Raw genomic sequence first — 19,875 nt, 5'->3', positions numbered from 1 at the left:
TTCAAGTCCACTTTTATTCAAATATAGGCTAATTGAGACTGGACCTACAGTTTAAAGTGGAATCCGAACTACTATGCGCCCCCACCCGGGACCCCTTGATTACAAGGCGTCGACGTTACAACTACGCCATCGGGAAGGCACCAAAAAACTCACAAGGATAATGTGAAAAATAATTTAGAAGCCTCCATGTTCGTGACGTCAGAGTTTATGAATGAAGCAGCAGCACCTTTGCACGATGCTTCCCAACTTGAGACTGTTCCAGCATTGTTTCCTTGAACCGACTCACGAGATATTGAAAAAACCCAGGGTAAACACTTGCCTACTGACGCTGCGTGTCGACATTAATCTCTCTCTAAACAGTTAAGCCTCAGTCAACAGTTGTAATATCCTCCTTGCTTTACTGGCTCTTCGTAAAAAAGATGCATCAGCTGTGCATGTGAATTTCTTTGTTGCCTACGTCAGTCTTGGTTATTTAGTCCTCTTTTACACACGTGATCACCTACCTCAAGCTAAAAGTCGCCCTTGTCATGGAAAAGTATGGTGTTACTTGTACGAACGCACAACTACTCCGCAACTGTGCCTCGAGGTGTGACGTCAAAGAAACAAAACGCCAAGGGCGTTCGCGTGGCAGCTCCGGGAACTACAAACCATCGCAACAAGTATGGCTACTTCCACTCTACCTTCTATAACTCTGACACAACCGACTTATCAATATGCCTTAGCTGTTTTATTTTAACGACTGAAACATTGATAATAAGAACATGTTCCTTATACATAGGTTGCTATTTATGTATCCGGAACTGGCAACACTAATGTTGCTAGGTAACATCTAATATATCCATCGTAAAGTTGGACATTTATATGGTATATGTACCCAGAACGTTGTGCTTACGGATGCTATTTTTGTTTGTTACAGGGACTTGAAAATTTCATCGGACGCCAACAATGGAATTAACTCGAGAACATTTTTCGAGCAATGCTATTCTACGACTTTCGACGTGGATTATCTCAACAACAGTGCATCGATCAACTCACTTCGACTTTTGTCGATGAAGCACCATCTAAAAGCACTTTATATCACTGGTTTAGTGAATTTAATCGTGGCCGTCGTTCGCTCACGGACGAATCTAAAGAAGGCCGTCCAAAATCAGTTGTGGTGCCAGAAAACATTGATGCTGTGCGAGAACAGATAATGCAAGATCGTCATGTGACATATCGTGAGATTGAGGCATCCCTCGGCATTAGTATGACTAGCATACATAAGATATTGCGTGAACATTTAGCCGTGAAGAAGATTTGTTGGCGTTGGATCCCGCATAATTTGACAATCGCTCAAAAAAGGCTCGTGTTGATTGGTGCAAACAAATAGTCACAAAATACAATCGTGGTGCTTCAGAAGCCGTGTATAACATCTACACAGGTGACGAATCTTGGATCTATGCATATGAGCCCGAAAGCAAACAGCAGTCGACGGTGTGGGTGTTCCAAGATGAGCCAAACCCAACAAGTTGTTCGTGCAAGAAGCACTTTGAAGCAAATGGTCGCCTGTTTTTTGGGGGGAAATGGACATGTGGCTACAGTGCCACTAGAGAATTGTAGAACCGTCAATTCTGAATGGTACACAACCATTTGTTTGCCAGAAGTCTTTGTGGAAATCAGAAAAAACAACCAGCGACGCAGGATCATTCTTCACCATGACAATGCGAGTTGTCACACATCGGTCCAAACAACTCAGTATTTGACCGGTGAAAACATTGAATTGATGGTTCATCCGCCGTATAGCCCTGATATAGCACCCAATGATTTCTTTTTGTTCCCGTACAACGATTTTCGACGCCAGAAGAAGCGATTGATGTGTTCAAAATGCATGTTTTCGAGATACCTCAATCGGAATGGACAAAGTGCTATGAGAATTGGTTCAAACGTATGCAAAAGTGCATCGATCATCATGGAGAATATGTTGAAAAACAATAAAACAATTTTCAATGATACATATTTTTTTTTGTTTGTTATTCCGGATACATAAATAGCAACCCTCGTATCTTGTAGCACTTACTGTAATGTATTCTCAACTCATAATTTCAAATGAAATCTCTGAAAGTAAAATAGCTATGCTTTGCACGCACAGATTACTATCATTGCTGCAAGTTCACAGACTAAATATTGTCCTATACTGTGCTTATGTAACTGCTAACACCAATATAATCTGTGTGGTATTTGAAAAATTATATAGTCTAATAAAGTTAAGGATTTTTCTTTTGGCCATGTTAGGAACTATTGCAACAGATATGAAACCAACTGTCTCTGTAGTAAAAGAAAGCGACGAATCCGATTTTGAAGAGTCTACAATTCCCTGACCTGTAGCTTCGCCGTCATCTTGTAAAAATGGCGCCAAAATTTCACCTTGAAAATAAAAATTATATATAGTATCTTGAAAATGCAAAATTTTGAAAATTTATTTTCACCTGGTCGGGAAATGGAGATTTTTCTTCAGCCCCGGACATCATGATTATTAATATTTCCTTCCCAATCCCGTACCGGCCAAAGGGTTTCCCGCACACCCCTAGTTACGGCAGTCAACATGATTCTAATGTCCCTTGCGCAACCACTCTGTCGTTATTTTCTTGAGCATGGCACTTAATTATACTGTAACTAACAGCCAGTAAATGGCATACAACAGTATTATTTGTAATAAAATATCGGATTCGAATTACATGAAATTTTCCAATGTCATATCTTAGGGGGCACTATTAACTGTCCCTAATTTGTGCTTTCTTGTAGATACACTAAGATGTAAATGCTCTTTTAGAAACTTCTTGGAACTAGGTTTGAACACGTGGACCGCGCAGTAACCGCTCCTCGGCATCTTGCTATCTCCTTGTAATGTTCCACAGATTGACAATGAACACACGAGTTACAAGACTTGAATCTGCTGACGGGACGTGTAAACCGTTGTAATTCAGCTAAGTGGCGGGAAGAAAAACGGTGACGTCAGCAGAAAAAAGTAGCAAAACAGATAAGAACTACTTTGGTTCATATAAATCAACGATATGTCTAGGTCTTCTCCGCTATCGTAGCTGTGAAGGTTGTTACTATGTTCCCAAGTGGCTATTTTGGTTCCGATCGAAAGCTTTTATTTTTGCTTAAAGTTTTGAACGTATTCGTGAATTGAAATCCCAGAGTTACATTTGTAGAACTGAATCATGCCCAAGAACCACATTCCCGAATTTGAAGAAACTGAAGACCATACGTGTAATTTGTGGATCTGAAAGCAGGATTAGATAACGAAGAACACAAATCATGGATAGGTATGGATTCAAGATTAAGATACGAAGAACCGGATTCGTATGAACTGAAGTGAGAGTCTTAACAGAAGACCAAAATTCGTGAAGCCGATATGGGTTCATTAAAACCATATTCGTGCTATCACTTCGTGAATGTGAAGCCAAAATTCAAGTCCGAAAAACAGAATCTGTAGCTATCAACATGTTGAATCAAATACATTGAAAGGCATTGGGATTGGACCTACAGTTTAAAGTGGGATTCCAACCACTATGTCTCTTTATCGGGTATTGTACCCTGGACACCTTGGTTACAAGGCAACAATGTTACGAGTACGCCATCGGGGAGGCACGGTATTGTACTCAAGATATTTGTAATTCTGCTTCCCCAAGGTACCGCCATGTTATGATCAGTGATAAATAAAATAAACAGTATAGAAGCCTACTGCTATTCAGTTCAGCATGGTCTCTTATCATGAGGTTAACTCAAATAGTACAATAGTATGTCAAAGACACAGTGTTGTCTAAAGATGCAAATCTGTTCACAATACTTAAATACATTTCAATTCAATAAGCATAACATGGCTTCTAAGAAATATAACGAAAAGAGATGTACCTTCAGTTGACCTTTAAATTAATGCTAAGAAACCCCCTTCCCCCTCAAGCCCATAGCCAGCCATATTATGATCCCATTCTCGTGGAACTACTTTTGCAATTGTGATATCAGATAAGGGAAATTTACAAGGGTCAAAAATCAGGCACAGTGTATACATATGCAATGTGGAAATCACAGTGTCATAGTGTCTTGCAAAACCGTAGCGCATTACCATTGGTTACAACATAAAACTTGGTATTGCCTTGTTTCGGAATATAGAGATTGTACAGTAGGATCCATGAGTATTACCTTGCAAATTGTCCATCACCATGTTCGTGCACTTTATTTGACCCAATAACAGCTTCAAGAATTAAAAGAAAACTCATGTGAAGCGTGCAAAGAACATTAGATAATACATACAGCACGAAAGGCATACCGAGTTATGCTGTTTTCATTTAATAACTAGAAATGGGTATTTAATTGACGAGATATAGTGTAAACAAACTGAAACTCTACACATTTTTTTTGTAACACAACTAACCACCAGTCTCATCTATATATTGAGAATTTTTTCATGGGTTTAAACGCACCACTTCAGTTCACATTTTCAAATGTGTCTGTAACGCTATTTTCGGCGCAGAACCGAAACTGCAGTTAATTTAGGGCAACATCTGAGCCACAATTCACTAATAAGAACTTTGAAATGTAGTGCATGATTTTCGAGTGCAAAGGAGCCACAGAGGGGCCAATACCCGATGTTTTAATTAGATTAACTTTAGTAACATCAGAGCTAAAAAAAAATCTGGTGAATTTGTTAAACAACTATTTTTTTCATTAAATACGAGGGACAGTCAATATATAAATTTCCAAGCCGAACGTCAATGCAAAATACACTGGAGGAAAGCGGGTAAAGCGTTGTTTTCAATAATGGCCACTAGAGGCCACTAACGTTCATATTAAGTATCTTACATCATTATGAAGGTTACTGGAACCATTTATGCACGATTGGACATTGAAATTCGTAGTATTATTTGATTTCTGTGGTTAAAGGACACAGTAGCTGCTAAAATTAACTGTTAACTGATGAAAGGACATGAAAATAACCTTGCACCACAAAAATATGCGTGTTGGTTTAATTCCTTTGTGAATCATGAAAAATTAAGAAGTAGATTTGTTCAAGTTCAATGGTTTCTATTTGGCTCGTATACATTCTCTTTGGGTTCATGGTAAAATACTCGTGATTGGCGTAGAAATGCCATATTGCAATAGACTACGCATTTTTAAAATAAGAATATGAGACGCGTATATTAATTATTGCATTTGAACGTAAAGTTATTGTAGTATTTTATAGGCTACAGTACAGCATACGTTTGTATTTTTTCCTCGTTGATACGCCGCTATACTTATTAGTGCTACTGTAGAATGTTTTGCACGAATTCTTGCGTTAGTTTCATTTACAGCATGGTAGTTTTTGAACCATATTTTCACATATTTCTAAGGCTGAAACGGTTCCAATGCTGGATCTTCTTCACATTATGTTGTTATATGTATATGTTTCACATCACGTCAAAGCAGAAGTATTTCACGGTAATAAGCTCACTGGAGTAATTCTCAAATTACATAAATAACACAAAAGAAACGAAAGTAGGGGGTAAAAAGTATTTTAGCAGAAGGCATATACCATATATCCTCGACTGCAGCCCTGGTGTAAGGTCACCCCTAACCAGTGATGTGCGTCTACGCGTAAACAACGATTGTCTACATTCTACGTGTAGACAATGTAGACTATGTCATCAATGTTGACAACATGGCGCTCGGCGTTTTAGAAGCAGCAACCATCATCAATATTTATTTACGTTCAACCAATTCACTAGGAATAAATTGAACTGAAAAATAAACTTGTCGCGACATTCCCAAAAAATGCGGTCCGTAGAATGACAAGATTTGTATTACTTCTATTTCCACCATTTCACACATGCGTGGAAAACACTGCTTTAAAGACACATGTACTTTCCTATGCAGTAAAGACAAAAAAAATATTTTTAGCCTTCTCCTTTTGTGTTGTGCCGTCAGTTCTTAATTAATATTTTTTTGCACTCCACTACATGCTTGTACTCGTCGACAAGGTTGATTAGTACATCTCTCAAATTCAGAGAAGTTTGCAGCCCGAATTACTTTCTCCTCCTACATGTTGATACTTTAACACATCACACTACTCTATGCGGTTCTTGATTTTAATTTGTTTTAGCCAACCAATCAGGTATAGCCTTACAAATTAATCTCGGATCAGTTGAACGGAATCTCGTGAACGTAGTTTTACGTTGGTGCAATGCAAATCTTTAAACTAAGTTCAATTAGAGTGGATTAAAATTGATCTCGTTCATCTGAACTTCGAAATAATCGGCGTTGGTGCACGCGGCCATGAGTGGCGTGGGACATGCAATTGAGACAACCTACGCTGCCATTCCCGCAGAAACCGTATCTGCTGTTTATCGATCTGCTCAGATTTCACATAATGTATTACTGTCATTGGTGGTCATTCAAAGAGTGTAAACACTATTTTGGGACACTGTAAAAATAACTTATGTATTTACAAAAAGTTAATATATGTGAATATATGGATAAAATAGAGTTTTTTCAGCTTATATATATCACAATTCGCAAAGACAATACAAAATAGCATTGATTTGAGAATTTTATCAAGATATAAATCCATCAACTGGTAATCACGATACAGTAAGGATCACAGGTTGAAATCCTGTTGTTTCCTTGTCCATTTCATCAACTCGTCCTCAACATCACGATTAACCCAAAGAAAATACAAATAGCAAGTACTAAGGAACGTGTTGTTTCAGAACTATGGACTCTTTGTCACCCTTCGCAGAGAGTGTGAGAAGTTAATAGAGTACAATCATGTAGTATGTCGTCTTGCATTACCCTGGGAAGCGAGTGTGGGAAAAATGCAAGGTGCATACACAGCATGACTGTAGGTAAATAGGTCTGTTTACTGGAGCAATCTGTATTGAGGAAAGAACTCGCATAGACTGAATGTCACCAGAATAGTGATGACACGTGGTTCATACACCTTTCAGTGGCGAGTATTGAATTTTTGCTGTCGCTAAACAATTGAGGAAACATGTTAATGTTATAAGACCACCTTGGAAGTGTTTGTGTCTGTTTACACACTGCAAGGAAAAGTGTGTGATGCGCAATGTACTACGCAGGAGGGTGGAAGTGCGTTTCAAATACCAGCTGCGGATGCTTTGTCTGAGGGACGTTTGACAGGTGTCGTCCTAATTGCGAACACTTGCTGCCTCAACACGAATATCCTCGAAGGGCTGTGTCTTAATTGCGAACACATTATTTCTGCATCGGGACCTTCCTGTGTCTTTTACCGATTTTTTTTTTTTTAAGTGACTCAGTTCCACACTTGAGAATGGTCAGTGTTTTAGGTGTTACAGCTTGAAAGTAAAAAATTCGACATGATTAAGTCGTCGTTGAAGTATATATAATTTAATAATAAAAGTGTGGCCTATTTTTTTATACAGTAAACCCTCGTTAACACAAATTCGCTTAAGACGAACACTCGGTTAACATGAACAAAATGTTGGTCTCGGCAGGGATGTATTATATATCTTATAGAAAGTTTTATCGGTTAATGCGAATTTCGGTTACCACAAATTACGAACTGTTTTTAAGTCCGTTGCGTCAGTAGATCTCATTTAACACGAACTTTCAAAGTTTTTCCTCTGTCGTTCCTCTGCTAGGTATGTAAGAAAACGCTCAACAATCTCTACCATCTTGTCAACAATCAACTTATACAGTATTGTAACCAAGATATTCAGATCAACAATGTGTTCAAATGTGTTCTTCTATTCTTTAGAACGTAGTCAGTACGAGTAGTAACACCAAGTTGCAAGCAGTAGGACGGGAGTCATGGAAAAGAGGAAGCAGACAGGCATAGATCTGCAAACAAAACTGAGAATCCTAGAGGAAGTAGTCCGTGGTGCATTGAACAAAACGACAATTGCTGAGCAGTATGGAATTCCCAAATCTACAGTATCTACAATACTTAAATACGTAATACGTATTGTAAATGGTTAATGTGTAGAAAGAACTGTATTGCAACAATAAAATTTGAGTCCCCGGTTAGCGTATTTACAAATTCTATAGTACTGAAGAACCTCCAGCGATATTTGGTTTCTGATTGGCTACCATTCCGGAAGTTGATGGAGCGTTCCTTAAAGTTAACGCTAGATGGCAGGGTTCAAATTAACAGTGTAGATTTCAAATATCCATTCCAACAAGAAAAGAAACCCTTTTATACTAAGGTTGATATTTTAGCACACTTATTTAAATCAATGTTTTAGAAGACAGAAATCAGAACTCATCTTGAAGTGAATGATTTTTCTATTTAAAGTCACATCAGTGCAAACATTGTAACTACCAATGACAATTGAGAAAATTATGTATGTTCAACGTATATCATTTAAACATTATATTTATTATTTAAACGTATATTCCTTAACATAATTTCGACAATCTGATTACAAACTTTATTACTATATAATCACGAGTCTTATTTTCCCATACGAAGAAACAATGGACACGGAACACAAACACTTCCGGTGCACTCAGCCAATAAGAAAGCTTTATATACCTCTGGTTCTGCAACACTATCGGGTTTGTAAATACGCTCCCCGGTTAGCACGAATTTTTTTAACACGAACTCTTCATTTTTCTGTCCCTTGGGATTCGTGTTAACGAGGTTTTACTGTACAAAATCTCATTTGGCACTAAGGGCTTTTCCAGAAATTATCGCACGAATGAAAGTCTGTTTACGTCGATATATAGAAACGGTGAAATTACCTCGGATGCTATTTCAAAGTAGCAGCTCTCTCTCTCTCTGGGCCACTACCCTTATTTGCGTTTGAAAACAGGTTTTTGAGTTCCATGTGTTCGCAATTAGGACATGGTATTATTTTTCACTGTTGTGTGTTCGCAATTAGGACGATTTAGACTTTGTTCGCAATTAGAACTGTTCGCAATTAGGACACAACCGTTTGACAAGAAACGGAGTCAAGTAGAAGATTGATCCTGATTGGCTATCGGGTTCTGAAACTCAGCCCCACACTACCATTGCGCGTCCTCTGACATTTTCTTCTTGAAGCGATTTTTGTTGTTTGCCGTCGCTTTTCTTCCACTTTTGGCTAATCGCAACGATGAAGATGAGTGATGCTATGATTAAATTGATGAAGGGACACTCACAAAGAATATCTATGCCCAGGCCGGGATTCGAACCCAGTACCGCGGCGGATATTTTCTTATTTTTTAAATATCGCATTGCTTAATGTGTATAAATTTATTACCTTTTTAACGTTTTTGTATTATTTTACTACTCTAGACGGGATATGCTTTCTCATTCCGAGACGTGAAGGGAATTCTAGTAGAAAATTTAGGTGACTGTGAATTCCGGCTTGTTACTGAGATCTGTACTTATGAAATTTCATTTCAGTTACAATAAACTACATTATTATAGGAGACTGGTTATTATACAAGTAAATCTGGTGCAGATTCCTTGCAATCATTTTTTGACAGGAGGAAGGGGAGCTTGGGTTTGGGTTTTTAAGTCCACTTTTTGCACGAAAAGGCTAATCGGGATTGGGCCTACAGTTTAAAGTAGCATCCGAACCGCTGTGTGCCTCCACTGGGTATCGAACCTGGACCCTATGATTACAATGCTACGACGTTTGCAACAACGCAACCGGAGAGGACCTGGAAAATGTTGGAAAAAGTCACTATACTCTGTCCCGGCTATCTCTGCGCATAACGGCAAAGAAAGGGGGGAAATCGAGTTGGCAGAGCGAAGCAGCACGCTGCTCGATGGCTGTTAACTGCACTCGCTTTCCTCCCCTCCATGCAGTCCCGCTCCCTCTCACGTGTTCATTGCTGGAGCCGTCTCGCGTCATTACTTGCGCAGAGATTTCTTTCGTTCGCTCGCTCCAGAGATAGTTGGGACAGAGTATAGATAAAATGCTACGGGTATCCATGTCTATGCTGTGTAGCATCTTGTGCCTCAGCGTTCGTAATGGTCGCTCCAATACTCTAACACCAACATGAAAAATGTTCACACTCAAAGTTGAGACATCTGGTACGTCGTCAAACATGCAGAAAGGCGGAAGATAGCCAAAACGGATCAGCAGATGAAGGAAGAACGGTTTCGATGAAAACCATGTGAAGTGGATTATGGGTAATGTTGATCCAGAATGATTAATGCATATATATGAGATGGCACATGCCGCGTGTGACGTTATTCATAATCTCTGAAGCTGATGAACGCTGCAGATGGCGGAAGAATGTATAATCCGCCGTAGATTGAAGAAAAGCAATGTTACCAATACACTGTGAAAAGTTGACTAGACAAATGCCTGTGTAAGACCGTCAATTTTCGTTACCATCCAGTTACCGTAAAAATCACCACGACCGTTTTCAAAGTATTAACGGTTATTACATTATTAATTAATGATTTTAACTAAAATCGCATGACAGTTACGTTGCTCCACATGTACTATTTTTTTAAAAATAAGCTGACCAACTTGACGTCATATTCCATCAACGAGTACCCTAATCGACCAACCTGTAGCCTATACCTTGATTATATTTACGCGTAGAACTAGCAACATGGCACACCGTTCTCATGACAATGATGCTGCCATCTGTTATCGAAATATTACCACAAAATTGCGTTTAGTACAGCCTTAAGGCATAGGCCCAATTTCCTGACTGGACCTAGAATATCGACCCCCCCCCCCACCCAGAAGACGTTTTTTGTGGTGTTCATTTGCAAAGAATCGTAGAAAATATGCTCTTTACGTGAGTTAACATTTCTTTCTAAAATCTACAACACTTCGTCTGTTACATTTATGACTTATATCTGTAACACTTTTTACAAACCAAGTATAAAGAAATGATTGCATAAAAGTTTCTGAAAACACATTTTGAATAAATAATATAAAATTAATTCATGAAAATAATGCGAAAACTTTACATTACGATAGAAATCATCAGCGAAATCCGAAGCAGAGTCATCGCTAGAAATTTCCAGAATATGGATACAAATTATTAAATGCTTTTCTCAAGATTATAAACAAAAGCTCAACTTAATTCGACAGGAATACATGTAAAATTCGGCAATGAAGAAAACGTGACATCTAGCGGTTGAAATTTGAAACAGGTGGTTACAACATGCACAAGAGAGACGCGGTGCGATTATAACCCATTCATTCACAATGGTATGTTATAGTGAACAACAGGCTATGCTCGTCACTCGTCCGGAAAGCGTTAAAAATAGATTTACAGTGCACACGACTGCAATGAATAATAATTATCTATCTTTGTGCATGATAAAATTAAAATTGAAATAAAGAACTTGTGTCAATACTGTACTGTAGTCCCCCCTCCGCTCACAGGTATCGTCGTATGTTTACTTATTCTAGCCACAGCAGAGAGAAAGGGCCTCTCCGGTGGCATAGTGGTAACGTCTTGCCTTGTAATCAAGGGGTCCCGAGTTCGATACCCGGCGGAGGCACATAAGTAGTTCGGATCCCACTTTAAACTGTAGGTCCAGTCCCGATTAGGGCTTCTGTGCATAAAGTGGACTTAAAACAAAAAACTCAACTTGCACGCCGCCTAAATTGGACTTCAACAAAGGCCTTCGTTTTGGTATTTGGGGATAATAGCAACTATGAGAACTAGATAAAGTTGATTAGAGAACACACACATAAAATAACAACTATGTCCAGGTTGGGAATCGATCCTGTGATCTACGACGAGATCGTGAATTATCCACTTGATGAGTTCGATCAACAATTAGGTATTCTGAACTACCGATATCATATAGAACAGTATTTCTCAACCGCTGGTACCGAGACCTAGCATCCAGGCACGTATCCAGAGGGGGGGCTTAGGGGGCTCGAGCCCCCCCCCCCCGAAAGTTTTAGGTTTACGCTAGATAAAATGAGGTTTTTGATTTCTTGTGGTGTGAAATAAAATAATGTGGCAATAATTTAAGGAGAGAAATAATTATCGAGGCAAGACGGAGCATGTTTTATACCCCTGTTATTGTTAATGGCTCGAGCCCCCCCCCTCCCTCAGGAAATTTTTCAATTTACACTAGATAAAATTAAATTTTTGGCGTCTTGAATAATGTGAAGATAATAAATTTATAAATCTGAGAGAAATAATTATCGAGACAAAACGGAGAGTGTTCTATAACCCTATTATTGTCAATAGCATGTATCCAAGGTGGGAATCAGGAGGCTCGAGCCCCCCTTCAGGATTTTTTTTCTGTTTACACTAGATAAAATTAGGATTTTGGCTTCTTGAATAATGTGATGATAATTTGGGAGAAATAATTATCGAGACAAGATGGAGAATGTTCTATAACCCTGTTATTATTAATAGCACGTATTCAAGCACTATGTAGAAACTTGTCAGCATTTGGAAGCTGCACAACAAAGGTAGCGCCACACGTAGATCGATTCGTTGTAATTTCTAATCTCTGGAAGGCGGGAATGAGAGAAGGAGTCAACTACTGGCAATATTAACGAATCGTTTTATCTGCGGAACGTTCTAGAATATAATGAGGATATAAATACGCGGATTCAATTTTTCGGTTGATCTGTACAAAGAATCGGTTAATGGGATTTCAGAGGTAAGTGTGACAATTCATACAGTCGATTGGTGATCAGATCAGTCAGCATCCTCTGATTGCTTTATAAGATATAGTGATTCGAAAATGAAGACATTGACGACAGCAGAACTTCCGGGGCCTCAGTGTAGTGCTAGTCCGGTTCGAGGGCCGAAGAGATCAAAGGTCTCTCTCTAAAGTGAATATTTCAGCAGTACCGGATATTGGGAGTGGTTTATTAAAACAGAAATAAACTGCATAGATCAACTGAAATTCAAAGTTTTGAGTGATGATTTAGTTTTGCCAGAACTAAAGTTCGTATATGCAGTCCGAGAATTTCATGGTATAAAAAAAATACTTTTGTTTAAGCCTACTGGGTTCGAAACACATGAACACTTAACTACCATAAACCATAAAAAGACAGCCGAAAATTTTATGAAAGTCGAGAAGAGAAAGCAAGAAGATGTTGCATATGTGGACATTTTAGGCGGAAATTGCAGGCTCTACCGGGACCCAAATCAGAGCTCTACCAACTGAGCCACCTAGCCATCCTTGACTTCAACCAATTTTTCGTTAAAATGTCTACATAGTACATGTCCTGAGTATATCAAATCGTAAGGTGTTGCCTGTATAGTGAACAAGCACAGAAAATATAGGAGAGAGAAGAAAACTGAGGAGCATTCCCACCGGTTGAGGAGAAATTTTTTCTTCTGTGGTCAACAAGAGCTACTACTTCGAGGTGACAATGACAATAGCCTAATAAGAGAGATTTTACACCGTGTCGCCTGAGGATTTCACAAGTCGAAATTAGGCTTGTGCGTCCTTTTGTGTCGCTGCGGTGTGAAACGTTGCTGTTGATTGGCCCATTCCAATCGACATGTATCGCGTGTCTCTTCGAAACCTTCCTAAGTCTTGAAAATCCAAGTCACAAGGATGGAAAATTAGGGCCTCGTTAAGGTTAGGTGTGAAGACAGGCAGACGACAGCACCCTAAAGGATCATATCCAAACCTGCAGGAAGAACGCATCTTACTTCAATCTCCAATACAGAATGATAAAAACTTCTGGAAGGTTGATTTTAAAAAAAATGTGTCCAAGATAAAGAGTGGCGTGCCCAGGATTTTCGGAAGGGAGAGGGGTTACACATACTATTGTTGGTGGTCAGTCCTGATTTTGCCATTTTTTCCCTGCCTTTAACGTTCCTCTTTTATTTTATTTTTTTTAAAAAAGGAATACTGGGTCAAATGGGGTTATTACCTCACCAAACCTCCCTTGGGCACGTCACTGGAGATAAATGAGTAAGCATTTCATCATACTGAGAGAAGAAACATTAGATGTGTTGGGAACGGAAGGATTTTCACTGCGCATTAATTGTTTCGTGATCCACCTGTATGCGAGAAGACTTCCTTTGTTTCGTGCCGATATATGACAAGACAGCGGAAGCTGTGAGGGGCATTTTTGAACACTCGTGAGTGCTAAGGCCTGAATCTGAACAATTTGGTGGGTTTCGGCTTTTATAAGAGCTGAAAAAATGGGAGGTCAAGAGACACGTTAGTGGTGTTCAGGCTCGAATCAGAGAAAAATATTCGAGAGCTGTCTGCGTCCAGTTCGCAGCCCACAATTTGAATCTCGCGTTGTCGAGTTGATTGTCCATCCCGTGCGTATGTAACAGCTTCGTAAAAACACTCAAAGACACCATAGATATTTTTATGCCTGATGAGAAGAAATGGACAAACCCACATACTGAGATATTTCCGGCACACAATATTAATGCATGGAAACAGAGGAGTCCAGTGGTAAAAAATGTTCCGATTTCACGTTCTGATTAAAATGATAGCCTTACAGTGGCAACGATTTAAGGGATAGTTGCTCCCCATTTTTTATTTTTTTGCCTCAACATTATGACCTCTTAATGTTAAGCCTTGGCTACCAAGAGATAGTAAACTTTCCTTGCAACGCCCTCCGCACCCCCCCCCCTCGGTTTGGAACCCAATTGCCACCACTGGTCTTAAACACACAATTGTGAGGTTCTTACTATACCCCTTAAAAAAAATGGTGTTGAGCCCCCCCCCCCGAAAGGAATTCCTGGATACGTGCCTGCTAGCATCAATTATACCGGCCCACCAGAAATCAGGTGGCTGATAATTTTCAACCTAATTTTCTTTTTGTCAACAAGCCTTGACATAATCGAACAATTACCCTTTACGATTATGCCATAAGTTATTTATTAATATTTAATTTCAAGGATGTTAATTAATGTATACAGTTGAAAGAAATAGGCATTGACAGGTAAAAGTGTTGAGATCGGAGCATTGACTAAAAACGAAAATTACCGGGGCGGCGATCTCAAAAGATTGAGAACTACTGTTATAGAACTTCACGATTGGATTTCACACACACGAAACATGAAATACTGACTGACGTTGGTTCGCGAAAATTTTTAGAAAGGTAATCCTTAATTCTTGGGGGGCTCAAGGCTGCTGTTTCAGCTTCACTGGTATTTCTTTATTTCCTCTCCTCGCTTCACGTTACAACGTAAGTCCACTTTCTGCATATAGAGGCTAGCGGAAACTGGGCCTACAGTTTAAAACGGGATCCGAAACACTGTGTGGACCAGAGCCCGTTTTAAATATGTCGTGGCCCGGCGTAATCATCGCGAGCCCCCCTGTATACAATTTTAGTTTCAGGATAACTTTTAGGCCACGTACAGGTGGTTAGTTATATATTTTAAAATAATTATCAAAGCAACCCCTCCATTGGTTTATCCACACACCCACCAAAATTCCCTCAACACCCCCATAAAGGCCCAATTTGTGGTTAGTTTGGATTGAAATGTACCATTACACCCCCTAAATTTGGGCTCACACCCTCCAAAATGGAAAATTCTTGAACCCTTTATATTCAGACCAATCGCGGTCCGGCCGGGAGTGAAATCATTCACTCACCCCAACACCTCACCAATTATTTTAATGACAGCCTGAGCTTGTATACTAATTCTCAAATATCTAGTTTATGCGCATTTTGACGGTAACTTTACACTCCCATCAAGAAAACGCCCTTACACACCGCAAAGAGTGAAAATTTTTGTTACATCCCATAATACTTCGCCGACCTCCGTGGTGGAATGGTTAACCCAGCGCACTACGACGCCAGGGGCCTCGGGTTCGAATCCCGGTCTGGGCATTCTTTATGTGTGTCCCTTCATCAATTCACCATACCATCACTCATACTCTTCATTGCGATTGGACAAATGTGGCAGAAAGGCGAAGTAAAAGGTAACGGTTCCGTTTGTTTTAGGATTTTTTCAAAATCTCCTAGCAGAAAGGCTAATTATCGTACAATTTTGGAAATCATTGCCACACGAAATTTGAACCTTCCTTAAAGTAATGAGCACTGTTTTGATTCGGAAAAAAAGTTATTTATGTTGGAAAAATAACTTAAAAATTACCTTACGCAAGCATGCGCGCTTCCCATGGACAAGGTATTCTTCGTTGACAAGCGACTGTAAGTATCGTAGACTGAATGAATGTAGAAGTAAATCGCAATCTTAGTAGAATGCATTTAGGGACTTTATTTTAATGCTAAGAGCAGTGGCGTGCCCAGGATTTTCGAAAGGAGGGGGTTAGGTATATATTTTTTAGTAGTCAGCCCTCATTTTGTCATCTTTTCCTGCGTTTGATGTTCCTTCTTTAGAAATAATGGCCCAAAGGGGGGTTATAACCCCCACCAACCCCTCCTTGGGCACGCCACTGGCTAAGATAACCAAACCTGACCTGCCTAACCTAACCACGAAAGCATATATTGAACAAAATCTTATGTAATCGCTAAAACTCCGCAATGTGTATTAACAGACGCAAATCAAATTTGCCTGAAGAAATCGCAATAAAACAAAAGGGAATTTGGAAATATCTGCCCTCAAGTTCATTCACTGTATATTTGTGATGACGTTTTCCCGCCATAGTGCGTTCAATTGTAATCAGTCATAATAAGTGTTCTGCCTAGCGAAAAGTGCATTCTGAAAACAAAACGCACACACACAATTCCCACGAGAAGACACATGCAAGTCAGTCACTGCCTACCTGTAGCTGGGCGGGTTTTTAATCTATATCAAAGCCTGGCTCGTCTTGTTTTCTGTCCGGTTCGCGGAAACTCGTGCACCACTTCACTCCACTCAAGGCTGCCGGCAAAAACTGTTCGCACGGCGTCTTCCCCAAGCTAACAACATCCAGTCCGTCGGCCAATGAACGAGCAGCACGCCCCCCTCCGCAGCGCGTCGCTCCAGTCCGCATCGCATCGCATCGCTTGTCTGGCTTCCAGTTGTAGCGAGCGTGTCGTCAACTCGGTTCCCATTCACTGCCGACCTCAGCGTACGAATGTTAATGAGGAATATGTATTTCCAAGGTTGCTTTCTGTTTAGATCAAGAGCGGTTGAAGGCGGAAGGAAGTGGGTGGAAATGTCCGTGACCTTCCTTTAAGGTACCAGCCCAGCATTCGCCTGGAGTTGCTGAGGTAAACCACAGGCAGCACACAGCTGGAGATTTCTGAGACTTAAATAAATTTAGGTGTTCCCTGCTATTAACAAGAGTAACATATCCTCAAGGGTGCGAAATCACTGCAAATCGGTGGGAGAAGGAGCAGCACACACACACACACACACACAGTGTATGTATCTATATATATATAATGTCATTAAATATATGTAAATTATTAAAACAGTAAAACCTCGTCAATCCGGACTAATTGGGTGGGGTAAGTTGACCGGTTTAACGAAAGTCCGGATTCACTGAAATAACCTAAGAGAACAGTAGAAAGTGCATTAAAACTCAGTTTATAGCAACAAAACACGTTTATTATAGATTTAAAGGGCATAGGCCTAAATACACTGTACAGTACAAAGTCTGCGGGAAACATAATTTCATCAGTGGTTGACTGCCTTTCCTTTGGGAAGTTCTCTTGTTGACTTCTAGCCACATTTAAAACCTTGCATTCTGCTTTTTTTTAAGCCTTTTGCGTGTCCGGATTAAGCGAAGTCCGGCTTATCGGCGTCCGGATTAACGAGGTTTTACTGTAATTAACTTTTTAAATATACAATATATTATATGGACTTTCCTTCATTCGAAATTCGATTGCAAATTGAATATTTTAATATACTACACAGTGATTTGCGTGACAAGGGAGAGGAGAAAAATTAAGAGACATTAAGAAGATAATAGTTTTCGATATAAAATTCACATCTAAATGCTATTATATTTTTTATTTATATACTTTGCGGTAGATAACAAAATGCGATTACAAATTGAGTAGAGGATTCATTTATTCATTCATTCATACTTTATTGGTTTTAGCTGTTATACCAGCTCTACACCAAGTGTCCTAAAAAATAAGTCATGCATGTAACATGATGCTGTTACATCAAATTACAAATTTTGAATATATACAGTTTTCATATATCTACATAAATATCGTGCATAATCTACAATTGATAATAAATACAATTGTTATATCTGGTGACTATATCAAGTTACACATTTTGAATATTTGCATTTTTCATATGTCTATATTAATATCATGAAAAAATCTACAAATGATAAATACCATTGTTACATCTGGTGACGATATTAAAGAAGTTGGGAGAGGTATTCTTTTTTTTTATTAGATTCTTGAATAACATCTCCCTTTGAGTGGTATAAAGTGGATATTGAAATAGCTGGTCTAGATTGCACTTGCACATACGTGAATTAATTAACTACATTCAGTTTATATAGATGTTGATTTGAACATATGTGACCTGATCTCAATCTTAGTATTAAAACTAAAAACTTTCTGGGTATATTAAATGTATTAAACCACAGAGTCTTATTGTTTAAAATTAGTACATTTTTGTATGAATGATCCATATATGTAAATTTTTTAATAACCCATATCTCCCAATCTTGTTGACTTTTATTTTTAACTGTTGGTAACATATCTGTATATGATAATAATAGAGAGGAAATAACAATTTCTGTGTTCTGTGTATTAGTGGGTTCAGTTTCCTTAGAGATGAGGCTGTGTTGTTCGTTCTTTGTGTGTGTTTTTGATATTGTTCCAGTGAAGTATATTCCGCTTCAAAAAATAATTGTTTGTCTTTGTTGTTAGAACAGCAAAGTTGTTGTTTTTCCCCCCGGGAAAAGTTTGTTGGGGGGGGGGTTTAGTACAAGATCGTTTGTGCGGGATCCCCCCCCCCAACTTCCTGGATTTCGCACCCTGATCCTAACACTTCTGTTTAATATTCGTGCATAAACAACAAATATTCGACCCTATTATGCTTTCATTACAACACTGATGTCACTTTCATGTAACAACGCATTGAGTACAATCGTTACAACATGCGGAGAATTATGTATAACACTATTTCTAATAGAATAACATTGTAAAAATAGTGCATCCCCCCTCAAATTGCAACAAGTCATGGAGCCTTATAGGGTGGGGTGTGCGATAGTAGTGGCTCCACACATTCACGATCTCGGCCATGGTAGAGGCGATATGTGATCAGCACCACAGTCCGGTCGCCTTAACCCCCGCTCTTCCCCCCGGAACCATTTTATGAAATGCTGGGTGACCTCTGAGCCGCCTTATACAGGGACGTGGTCTGAAAAAATCACAGCTCAGCTACTCCAGGAATCGAATCCGTCTCTCTCGTATGATATCCAGAGGCCCTACCGACTGGACAACCACAGCCCCTAAAAATGACGTATCTGTTTTAATTATCATAAAACACAACAAGGAAGAATTGATTGACTGAATGTAAAATTTTGGGTTCGTCAGCACTTAGGCTATTTTGCACCCGTCACATAATACGGGCTACAGCACCTTACCTTATCTAAAAGAAAGTAATAATTATTTTCTCACAATTGACACATGCGTCACTTCAGATCCAAGAAATCTAATATAAGCTTAGTTGAGAGCTCTCGTGTAAAATAAATACTTCTCGTATATGAAGAAATTAGAATGTAGAAATGCTCATGAATGTCGTCGCAGAGCAAGCTGTCCTTTTTCCCACAATTGACGCATGCGCAGCATGCACCGCATGCGTTCACGAGACGCCTCTGTCTAAAAGATAACTAGTAACACAACTGAAATATCGGAGGCTAAAATATTCTGACCAGTTAAAAGCTGATGCTCCAAATGGGCACTCAGCACAAACAAGGGACAAAACACAGGACAACACACACACAATCCTACGATTATTATACTGGCCATAGGTTCAGACGCCAGAGCCTCGTTAGTCTGCAAAATGCAGTCCAGGGTGTACTACGTGGAAGAGGCACCT

General features: G+C 39.3%; 2 protein-coding genes across 5 annotated transcripts in view; one reads left to right on the top strand and one right to left on the bottom strand.

Moving 5' to 3' along the window:
- The window catches only part of LOC146004909 (uncharacterized), a 52,477-nt gene extending 35,714 nt beyond the window's left edge, over positions 1 to 16,763 (bottom strand). Inside the window, exon 1 of the mRNA XM_083143939.1 lies at positions 16,643 to 16,763. The gene's annotated coding sequence lies outside the window, so the exon portion shown is untranslated. The remainder of the gene's footprint in view (positions 1 to 16,642) is intronic.
- The window catches only part of LOC146004908 (protein FAM135A), a 491,480-nt gene that overhangs the window by 382,102 nt on the left and 89,503 nt on the right, over positions 1 to 19,875 (top strand). The window lies entirely within an intron of this gene.

The sequence above is a fragment of the Lepisma saccharinum genome, chromosome 22 (genome assembly GCF_977018435.1).
Source record: "Lepisma saccharinum chromosome 22, izLepSacc3.1, whole genome shotgun sequence".
Classification (NCBI taxonomy): domain Eukaryota; kingdom Metazoa; phylum Arthropoda; class Insecta; order Zygentoma; family Lepismatidae; genus Lepisma; species Lepisma saccharinum.
Note: the sequence above shows the minus strand (reverse complement) of the source record. Positions and strands in the feature narration are given on the sequence as shown.